We start from the raw sequence: 12,187 nt of genomic DNA, 5'->3' as shown, positions 1-12,187 counted from the left end.
AGGCGTGAGCCACCACACCCAGTCCCATGATGTAGTATCTTTTTCCTTTAATGTTATCTCCTACATATAATCATAAACATTTACGTATACTTCACAATTACCTTCTGGTTCCCAAATTATGACTCTTGCACAGTGATTCTTTGAGATCACTCCCTGTTTTCAGCACTCCCTGAAATGTTTTCAAAGCTTCCTTTATATTGACATTTATGGATATTTTGAGCTAGTACAGATTTCTGCTACTCCAAAATACGGACTCATTTGTGCCTCCAGGAGCACTGGCTCTTCTCATAAAAAGAATAATTAGAAAATACATCATATCACCAACCACAAACTCGACCCATGGGGTGAATTTTAATTGTTTTCCATGAATACAATTGCAGAGAGGATAATATTGTCACCAGTGGAAGGTGTCTAGGTTCTTGGTGTATTGGACAAAACGCACAAACAAAGCCATAAAAGAATGAAGCAACAAAAAACACACATTCATTTAAATGAAAGTATACTCCACAGAGTAGAAGTGGCCTCAAGCCAGCAGCTCAAGAGTGCTGGTTATAGGATTTTCTGGGGTTTAAATATGCTCTAGAGGTTTCCCATTGGCTACTTGGCTTACACCCTATGTAAATAAAGTAGTGGCCTGCAACCAGTCTGATTGGTCGTGGAAGGCAACCAATCAGAGGCTGAAGTGAAGTTACAACGTTACACCCTATGAAAATGTCTGATTGGTTGCCTGAGGGGACCAATCAGAGGCTGAAGTGAAGTTACAAAGTTACATTCCTATGCAAATGAAGACTAGACCCTTGACCAGTCTGATTGTTGCAGGAGGGGACCAATCAGAAGTACTTTCCATTTCTCATCCGCCAGGAGGGTGGATCATCCCAGGCCAGAGACCGCACCCACCACCTACTTGGCTTTACCAGAGAGCAATGCAGCAGCCACCACAGTAGTCACAAACTGCCCAAGTACCTTTTTCCATTTTAAAGTGGTGGTGATGATGCATTTACTTTATCGAGCCATCGTGAATAGTCAGTGAAATCAGGTGACTTGCCTTGAGTCAATAAATACTAAACACCGTGGACTGACATTGTCATTGTTGGCTTAAGGTCCCATTCAACACCAGATCCCACTGTTTGTCTGAGTTGCACCATCTCCACAGTGGCGGCAACACCGTGTCCCTCAGAGGAAGGACTGTAATTGTGTTTGAAGGTGGGAACACGTTATCAGAGGGAAGGAAAACTCCTGGTCTGTGGAAGGACCACAGTGTCCCTCTAAGCTGAGTCACAACATTGTTTGAGAAAGTCCCAACCAAATTTCTGCTGTGTTCACTGAGCCTGAGTCTGAGACATTCACTTGTTGCTCCCATCACAGGCTGTGGACCCTGAGCCTCCCACGATGGGAGCAGCCCCTTTCTACCTATTCTTGGTCAGGGCTGTGCCTGTCCAGGTTTGCCTGGGGCAGGAAGTCACAGCCAGCACGGGTATCCAAGGGCGAAGATCTGTGTTCTTGGACCCTGGGAGAAGTGGATGGTTTGAGCTCTGGATATGTGGATTTGAACTGGCAGCCTGAGCCCCAGAAGAAGAGAGGATACGGGGGACGTTCAGGCTAACTGAGTCACTGCAGTCAGCATTCACTGGGTTCTGGGTTCCACTCCCATACGGTCCTGTGTCATTCCCTGTGACACTGAGTAAAGTGAAGGTCCTGGTGTCCTTGGACATCTTCAGCCTGGGACTGGCCAGGAAGCTCTGACCCCTTACCCACCACAAGTATGTTGTGTCCTGAGTCTCAGGTTCACAGGTTAACCTACAGAGTCTTTGCCCTCCACGGGGTCCTGTTGCCTTGATGGAGGGCTTGGTTAGCTCTACTGTGCAGATAACAGAGAGAACACTGCCCTATGGGACACCCTGATTACTCCAAAGTGAACATGGAATGCATATAGCATGCATCTTTTCTTATCAAACTTGTGCAAGTCAAACCTTCATGAATATTAATAACTCTTCCTATACCCTACTGAATATCTACTTGGCCAACCTGTTCAGTGTCAAACCCTGTTCCACCCTCCCCTCCTTCAAGTGCCTGCTATTGGTCTCTGCTGGAAGCTGCACTTGCTAGACTGAGGAATGGCCAGCAGGCAGGCTGTAATATTTTATAAGAAATAAATGCACCAGGTGCAATAGCTCAAGCACGTAGCATCAGTGCTTTGGGAGGCCATAAAGGGAGGGTTGCTAAAGGATAGGAGTTGAAGACCACCCTGCGCAACATAGCAAGACCCCATCACTAAAACAATTTTAAAAAATTATCAGAGCATGCTAGCAAGTGTCTGTAGTCTCAGCTATGATGGAGGCTGGTGTCCTCTCCCTTATTCCCACTTCAGCAGAAACCCTTGATCCCTCTCAGAGCCCTGCCCTCCCCAGGAGACCACTGCCAGTCTCTATTCTCCCTCATCCCACCCACTCCCAGGGAGTCTTCTCCTCACCTATTGTTAAGTTCCCCTGCCACGGAATGAACCCTCTGCTGGGAGGGACTGAGGGGGCCCCAAGGTCTCTGCTGCCTGCTGTGTCCTGCACTGTGGAGAAGAGCTGGGGCTCCAGAAATGCTCCCAAGCACGGCTGCTCTGACTGTCAACTGTGCTGTTTGTGCTGAACCTACTCCCAGGGCACTTCCCAGGTGGGCCTGAGGCATGGTCTCGGCCCAGGATGCTTCTCTGTCCCCTCCCTTCTCACACTTGCCTCCCGTTTCCTTGCTTTTCCCTTCACTTCTGTCTACATTTTGGTTCCCCCAGAACATGCTTTGAGAAGCAACTCTTATTTGGATCGCTGTCCCATAACAGGATGAGCTGCGTTCCTCTGCGCTGACCTCTGTGTGTCCCGGGTGTGGGTCTCTTATGCACCACACAGAGAGTCCCTAGGGTCCCCCAACCCAGCTTTTTTCTCTATGACACAGAAGCCCCTCTGTGTGCATTCAGAGTTTGCCTAGTGTTCTTTAATAGTAGGGAAGGTTGGATTGACTCCCAACAAGGAGGTCACAGCGATGTCCAGGGAGAAGGTTCCTAGAAATGGACACATGGGGCTAAAATCCATGTCTAAGATTCTTAGTTTTCCTTTCTGCAGCACTATGAGACTTTAATTTTATAGACATAACTGAAGATGAAGCTACCTGGTACTACAGTATTATGTCTCCCAAGCCTCAGATACTTATAGACCATCTCTATAATGTTTTCTACAGTTTGAACCACCTTTATGATTATTGACTTCATACGTTTTTCTAAATAAATTTACTTTACAAAACATCCTGTCCCAGCAGCGTGCAATGGCTTACACTGTAATTCCAGGTATTTGAAAGGCTAAAGTGGGGGGATCACTTGAAGCCAGGAGTTTGAAACAAAACATCCTTGTCCTTTGCAATATTGTCCATGAAATTAAAGGTTTTGTGGATGTGCTTAAAATTATTTCTAACATGCATTAAAATAAACATATAACTATTAAAGTTTCTTAAAAGCTTATTTATGTTCTACCTAAAGTCAGTTTTGGGAAACACTGATACAGTGGAATAACCTTGGAATTTATATCCAGAGACACCTGGGACTCACTTGGTTCTGTCACTTAACTGTGTCATCTTGCACGAGTCACTTGGCTTCTTTGATACTCGATTCCACAATTTTAAAAATGATGACGGTAAAATCCACTTTGCAGAGCTGTTAGGAATAAGGATTGCTTCAGCCAGGAGGTGGAGGTTGCAGTGAGCTACGATGGCACCACTGCACTCCAGCCTGGATGACAGAGCAAGACTCTTGTCTCAAAAAAAAAAAAAAAAAAAAGGAAAGTAAAAAAGTTACCTCCACTTGTTAGGACTTGTGGTGCATCTGTCATTGTTTTCATTTCCTAGTTCCACTACCTATGTGCTCTGTGATTTCGATCAAGTTGCCTAACTTTTCTTGTTCCTCATTTACCTAATTTGTAAAATGTGGGTAACAGTACACTAGTGTGAGTGTGTGTTATTTCCCAGCTCTGACCACTAGAGGGCCTAGAAGCACCGGCACCCACTGGCAATGGACGTGTCCCTGCCCATGGTTTACAAACATCATTCTCCCATGAAAGGAACCAGGGTTCCCTGGAGAAATAGCTGATCCAGGGCTGGGGCAAGAAAGCACAAGAGAAGCCTGGAGCTTTTTGTGAGGCCAGAAAGTAAGGAACCACTGGAAAAATTATGGCAATGTTTCAAAAGATTACAGATGTCAACAGGGAGCTTAGAATTACCAATTTTGGGACAACATGAGCAACATAATAAATAATGATAGCAATGGATTCCAACCCATAATTATCCATGAGTCCATGCTGATATGAATAATTAAACAAAGAAATAAATAAGGAATAAGAAATAGCTCTTTCTTATAGCAGAATTCCAATTAATAAATGTAGAAGGAATTATGGAAATAAAAAATCACTATCTGGCTAACACCTCAGTAATAATTGTTTATAGGCAAGAATCAAGAAACATCCATAGATTCTAAAAATTAATGGGTCATACATAGTAAGATGATGCTGTAAGTATTGAGTACCAAGGAGGGGTGGGAGGAAGTATGGTGAGAAGAAACAGTCTACTTGCTTATTCCCAAAATATCTGTGCACAAGATGCGTATTAATTACAATGAGATGAATGGTAAATGTATAGAAGAGAAACCTGGCAGACACCACCTGAACCAAGGGCTTAAAGTGAACCTCATCAGTAATGAGAGATATCAACATCCTACACCTCCGGCTGGGATGTCCTGAGAAAGACACATCACTTCTGTGCTAATCTTGCCCGAAATACACAACCTGAAACATCCCAAGGAAACATGAGACAAACCCAAACTGAGGGGCATTCTACGAAACAACGGACCAGACCTCCTCAAAAGTGTCAAGGTCCTGAGAGAGGGAAAGAATGGGAACCTCGGCCGGGCGCGGTGGCTCAAGCCTGTAATCCCAGCACTTTGGGAGGCCGAGACGGGCGGATCACGAGGTCAGGAGATCGAGACCATCCTGGCTAACATGGTGAAACCCCGTCTCTACTAAAAATACAAAAAACTAGCCGGGCGAGGTGGCGGGCGCCTGTAGTCCCAGCTACTTGGGAGGCTGAGGCAGGAGAATGGCGTAAACCCGGGAGGCGGAGCTTGCAGTGAGCTGAGATCCGGCCACTGCACTCCAGCCTGGGCAACAGAGCAAGACTCCATCTCAAAAAAAAAAAAAAAAAAGAATGGGAACCTCCCCAGGTTGGAGGAGGCCTAGGAGATGTGACAATGTTATTCAGTGTCAGATCTTGGATTGGAGTCGGGACCAGAAAAAGGACATTAGTGGGATGATTAGCAAAATTTGAATATTTGTAGATTAGTTAATATTATTGCACCAATGCTGGTTCCCTGATTTGAACAATTATGTTGGTTATGTAAGATGTTGTTTGAAGAAAAAAAAGCTGGATAAAGGATAAACTGGAACTCTATTTTAAAAGATTTTTGTTAAAAATAAACGTGATAAATGAGAAGTCAAAAAATTTTTAAATGCTTTAGATTTCTGTAAGGCCAAAATGAGTGTATAGTGCTTAGAACAATGCTTGTGACGTAGGAGTTCTTAACATGTCAGCTATTATTATAAGTACTTTTATAATTAATAAGGTTATAAGGAATGAGTAATCTAAGTAATTTATTGCCTAATGTCCTCATATATTCTCATACTTTTTCCTCTCTGCTGTGAAATCCATATTGAGCATGTACGTGGCTATTTTAAGATATAAAATAAGATTAGGCCTGGCGTGGTGGTTCACACCTGTAATCCCAGCACTTTGGGAGGCCAAGGCAGGCAGATCACTTGAGGTCAGGTATTGGAGAGCAGCCTGGTCAGCATGATGAAACCTCGCCTCTACTAAAAATACAAAAATTAGCCGGTGCGGTGGGCATGCACCTGTAATCCCAGCTACTTGGGAGACTGAGGAGGGAGAATCACTTGAAAGTGGGAGGCAGAGGTTGCAGTGAACAGAGATGTCACCTCTGCACTCCAGCCTGGACAACAGAGCGAGACTCCGTTTCAAGAAAAATATATATATATAATAAGATTGGATTTTATTTTGAGAATTAGTTTGGGGATAGAGGAGCTATTATTTCGTTTAGCCGCTAATAGCAGCTCAGACTCAGGCCGGATTGCAAAACTTTGGCTGGGAAACAAAGCTTGAGGCAGGCTGCCACCCACCGTACGTGGTTTGTGATGGCGCCCCCTGGCGGGGCAGCGAGCTTTCCCGGTTTAGGAGAGACTCACCCTCGTGCTTGAGGAGCGACTTTTATTTTATTTTATTTTATTTTATTGTTATTTCAATAGTTTTGGGTTATATGGATAAGTTATTTGGTGGTCATTTCTGAGATTTTGGTGCACCCATCACCCAAGCTGTGTACACTGTACCCAATGTGTAGTCTTCAATCCCTCACCCTTCTCCCACCCCTTCCGGCTAAGTCCCCAAAGTCCATTACATTATTCCGATGCCTTTGCATTCTCATAGCTTAGTTCCCACTTATAATTGAGAACATATGGTATTTGTTTTTCCATTCCTGAGTTTCTTAGAATAATGGCCTCCAGTTCCCTTCAAGTTGTGGCAAAATACATACTTTCCTTTTTATGGCTGAGTTAGTAGTCCATGTTGTGTATATACCACATTTTCTTTGTCCACTTGTTGGTTGACGGGCACTTAGGCTGGTAGGAGTGACTTTAGAATTCCACTTGGTCGATTTATTGAACCCTTTCTAGCTCACATTGTGGATCCTTTAATCTTCACAACAGGTCTCTGTTGGGACATGAGAAGTGGTGTTTCTAACATTTATTTTATTGATTATTTATTATTATTATTTATTCATTTATTTTGACAGGGCCTCGCTCTGTCACCCAGGCTGGGGTGCAATGGTGTTACTATGCTCACTGCAGCCTCAACCACCTCCAGCTCAAATAACCCTCTGCCTCAGCCTTCCAATAGCTGGAACCTCAGGGGCACACCACCTCACTCAGCTAATTTTTAAAAAATTTTTCTAGAGACAGAGTCTCACTTTGTTGCCAGGGCTGGTCTCAAACTCCTAGCTTCAAATGTTTCTCCTGTTTCAGTCTCCCAAAGTGCTGGGATTACAAGTCTGAGCCACCAAAACCGACAGAGAAGGAGCATTGACTCATCTTAAGATGAGAAAACTGAAGTTCTAAAGAGTAAAGCAACTTGCCTTGCCCAGGGTTGCAAAGGGAGTGGCAGAGCCAGAATTTGGATCTAGGTCCCCCTGACTTCCAGGCTGAGTGTAAATGTCTAGGTGAATCTGAATGTGTATCCAGGTGGAGAAGTATTGGTATAGAGCAGGTGTTGTCAATTGGGGGTAGTTTCCCCCAGGGAGACAGGTGGCAATGTCTGGAGATATTTTTAGCTTTCATAACAGGGGTGGGGATGGGAGAGATGGAAGACTGTTATTGGCATCTAGTGAAGAAAGGCTACGTGGATGCTACTGAACAATACACAAGGCACAGAACAGCCCCCACCACAAGGAACTGTTCAGCCCAAATGTCAGTAGAGCTGCTATGAAGCCCTGGTTGGACTTAGAAACCTGAGGATGCATTCTTGCAGTGAGTTAATGTTTGCCAAGTGCTGAGCTGGACAGTATGAGGGATATGGAAACCGTGCACCATTTGTGCTGCCAAGGAAGCTGCAGCCTAGAAGGGCAGGGGGTGGAGGCAGGAGAGGCACATGAAGACCTTCAACATAAGGCAGCAGATGATAAGTGCCAAGAACAGAGCGTCCAGTAGGGCTAAGCCAGCTCTCAGGAGGGAGACCACATGTCTGGCTGTGGGAGGAACTGAGGGAAGCTGTGGGAAGGTGGTTTTGAGCTGGGTGTGTGAGTAAAGTTGAGCTGATGGGACAACACAAGACCTGTAGAGAGAAGGGCAAAGAGTCTAGTTTGGGTGGGGAGAGAGTATTTTTTTAGTGAGTAGAGAGGGACATGCTGGAAAAGCAGGTTGGGGCTGGAGCTTTGAGTCCAGGCTGAGGACTCAAGCCAGGGTATCTGTTATAGAGATAGAAAAGCCTTTCCTCTCCGAATGGTGGTCTAGGCTGTAGGGCTACAGGGCTCAGCAGCTTCCCAAGTGCTCTCTCTACAAAGAAGGGGACGTTGGAAATCATAGTGTAGAAGGGTGAACATCTCTTGATTTTAGGACCAATTTCACGCTGAGTATGTGACAAACCCATTTCATATCAAAGTGGCCTTTGGGTAGATGGTGTTCCCAAGTGAAAATATACATGGGGTGAGCTCTCTTCTTCATGGTTGCTCTGTGAAAGGCTGGACCACTTTATAGTGAAAACCCAGAGCAACTTGAGACCCCTAGGCAAAGGTTTGCTATCCAAAAGGTGAGCTGCTACAGCAGGGCTTGCTATGGATAAAGTTACAAATATGGACACTACCTGGTGATAGGATTTTTCTAGTTTATTACTTTACCATTAAATAGCATTAAGACATGTTTGTGGTATGTATGGTGCACTGTAAAGAATATAAGCAAGGACGTCCTGACCTTCTATACATGTACAGTTGCCTTTAACACCCTCCCACCACTGCCACCATGTTTGGCCCCAGAGAAATGCATTACTCTTCTGGAGGGTTAGAGGAGAATGCAAGAGAGCAAATCTTTGTTGAGCCAGCTTGTGTGTGTGTGTATTTGCCAGCTACAATTGTGGACACTTTCCCATACATTATCTTATTTAACTTTCTTAACACCGTTTGTATATAAGTACAGTTTACTTCTTTTGGTAAAGGGGAAGCTGGCACTGGGAAAGGCTAACTTGCCCTAAACCCCTGTAACTGAAAGAGGCTACATTTTGATGCATATGTGGCCCACTGTGCCACATTTTCTCCTCCCTTTTTTCTATTCATAGGCAATTAATCTTATTCACCTGGACTTGGGCTGCTAGAGACCATGGACATTAGCATTAGTGGCAGCAACAGAAGGAGGAAAGAGATAAGAACTTTCATTGCGATTGTTGGTGCAGCTATAAGTCACTTGGAGAGTGTATGGAAGTTTCCCGGTTGGAGGCTCCTGATATCTGGGGATGGCTCAGGCCAGGGTACACAGCCCGGTGGTCTACACTTTAGTCCCAGGTCAGTGTTTCCATCTGAGGGTGAGAACAGGTGAGGTGATGCTGGCCTTACTGTTAAGTAACAAATTAGACTGTGTGTTTTCCAGAAATGTGGGAGATAAAATTTCTCAAACAAAAATTGAGACAGAAGGTGTTGCAGCAGAGAGTTTAATACTTGCAAGGTGGCCAAGCAAAGAGGATGGGATATATTTCTCAAATCTGCCTCCCCAAGAATTTGGAGACTAAGGTTTTAAAGGATTGTTTGGTGAGCAGGGGACTAGGAAATGGACACTGCTGATTGGTTGGGCTGGAAATAAAATCAGAGGGTGTCAAAATTGTCTTGTGCACTAAGGAAGTTCCTGGGTGGAGCTCACAGGACGTGTTGAGCCAGTTTCTTAGCATAGGTCAACAGTCTGGGTGGTGTCAATTGGTCCACCAGAATGCCAAGTCTAAACAACATCTCAAACTCCAGCCTTAAATTTCACAACAGCAATAGAATCTGTAGGAGCAATTAAAGAACATATAAATCTTGTGCCCACTGGCTACGTGACTCCTGAGCAGTAGGTAATTATAAAAACAAAACAAAACAAAAAGATGGGGAACAATGACTGTTTACTGTTTAACTCTGCCTATATCCTAGCTGAATTCAGGCCCCTACCATAATTCTAACCTCGCAACATTTCATTTGTTTTACAAAGTTGGTTTCAATTCTGGAACAAGAAGGGGATTAGTTAAACTATAAATTCCTTCTATAGTTAGGCTGGCCTATGTACATGAATAAGCAAAGGTGGATAGTGTGTGAAGTTAGAAGCAAGATGGAGCCAGTTCCATTAGATTTCTCTCACTATTATAATTTTGCAAGGGTGGTTTCAGTCCCCCCTGGGCTTCAGCATTCCTCATTCCTGAGGTGTGAGCAGATGATGAGATGGGAGGGGTTGATGACCACTCTAACTTCTTCCTGATGATAGCGGACATCATTGGGGTTTATTCCAGGATAGGAGAAATGAAACTGTCTTGCTGTTTTCTTCCTGTATTCATGAGTGCCTGGTTGGGGACCCAAGTTTTGCACGACAAGGATATTAGTATTCACATCCCCAGCCCCAGCATAGTACTTAAGTGAACAGCAGACTATAAGTATTGAGCCCTACTATAGGGAGTGAAAGCCCAAGTCTCAAGAGTTCTTGTGGAACTGATCTGAAGTTTTAAGGCATTTAGATAAGTAACACCAAGAACCAACCAATCAGACGTGGGGTGACCGGTAGAGACCTGCTGTAGCCATCAAATTTCTTGGAAATTTCTTTCTATCCAGATTGCAACTTCTCCTGAGGTGTTTATGTAGGTGCAGCAAGTGATGTTTCAAATTGCACAAACTCCCCTTTGTGTAGCCAACAGATTGTCTAGGACTAAGTGAGCTAGCAAATTGAGGGACCTTGTTGAACCCTAAGGCTTCTTTATTGTGCGGTTGGGACAAGGGAGGTCATGAAGCCTGTTCCCAGGGCACTCTGTGTGAGCACACGAGACCCCCCTGCCCCATTAGGTCTCCATACACAGCTCTGACCATCAGGCATTGTGAGGAGGACTCCAGCATGGGCTCAGGGATCACACCAGAGAATCAGCTGTAGAGAGGAAGACGGGCTGGAGGAGCTGATGGATGACACAGAGCAGGATCCCTGCAGTTCACAGGTCCAGCTCACCCTGGTGTAGGTGCCCCCCCACCACCGATCCAGGCATCCCTGACACAGCTCCCTCCCGGAGTCTCCTCCCTGCTGACACATCAGTGTCCCTCACTCAGGCTGTCCAGAGAGGGCAGCACCTTGGACAGCGCCCACGCCCCCCATCCCCCACCCCCCAACTTCCCCCTTCCTCCCTTACAGGGCTCAGGGCTCATGGCTCAGAACAAATGGCAGAGGCCAGTGAGCCCAGAGATGGTGACAGGGCAATGATCCAGGAGTAGCTGCCTGGAACAGGGGCAGATGAAGCCACAGATGGGAGAAGATGGTGCAGGAAGAAAAACCCAGGAGTGGGCAGGAGAGGAGAGGAGGACACAGGCTCTGTGGCTGCAGCCCAGGGTGGGACTGTAAGTGTGAAGACATCTCAGCAGGTGAGGCCAGGTCCCATGAACAGGGAACAAACTCCCACCTCCCCTGATGCAGGGACACAGAGAGTGTGTGGTGCTGTGACCCCAGAGTCGGAATCCCCTGTTCTGGTCCCCAGGAAATAAGAAGTGAGATTGACTTGCCCCTGCTCCTCTCTGCTCCCCTGACATTCACCTTCCCCTCATGCCCTTCCCTCTCTAATATGATTTGGATCTATGTCCCTGCCCAAATCTCATGTCAAATTGTAAACCCCAGTGTTGGAGGTCGGGCCTTGTGAGAAGTGATTGGATCATGCGGGTGGATTTTCTGCTTTGACGCTGTTTCTGTGATAGAGGTTTCACGTGATCTGGTTGTTTAAAAATGTGTAGCACCTCTCCCCTCTCTCTCTCTCTTACTCATGCTCTGCCATGTAAGACGTTCCTATTTCCCCTTCACCATTCAGAATGATTGTAAGTTTCCTGAGGCCTCCCCAGGAGCAGAAGCCACTATGCTTCCTGTACAACTGCAGAATGATGAGCAAATTAAACCACTTTTCTTTATAAATTACCCAGTCTCAGATATTTCTTTATAGCAATGTGTGGACAGACTAACACAATCTTCTACTCCCAGATCCCTGGACAGCGCTCAGCCCCAGACATCACTGCCCCTGGGGGCATGCACAGTGCAGCCTCCTGCAGACAAAAACAAAGTCACAAAAGGTGACAAAAATCTGCATTTGGAGACATCTGATTGTGAAAGAGGAAGGACAGTATACTTGGAGCCACAGAGACTGGGGCTCACCAAGCTGAAACCTGGTGGCACTTTGGCGTAACATGTGCATGACCCGTGTTCAATGTCTACAGATCAGTGTTGAGTAAAACAGCCTGGTCTGGGGTCGCTGCTGTCCCTACTTCCCTCCCCGTCCACCAGAGGGAGGCAGAGTTCCTCCCAACCTGGAGCCTCCCCAGAGGCTGCTGACCTCCCTCAGCCAGTCCCAC

The sequence above is a fragment of the Trachypithecus francoisi genome, unplaced genomic scaffold (assembly GCF_009764315.1).
Source record: "Trachypithecus francoisi isolate TF-2019V2 unplaced genomic scaffold, Tfra_2.0 Contig01705, whole genome shotgun sequence".
Taxonomy (NCBI): Eukaryota; Metazoa; Chordata; class Mammalia; order Primates; family Cercopithecidae; genus Trachypithecus; species Trachypithecus francoisi.
This window is presented reverse-complemented; position numbering follows the sequence as displayed.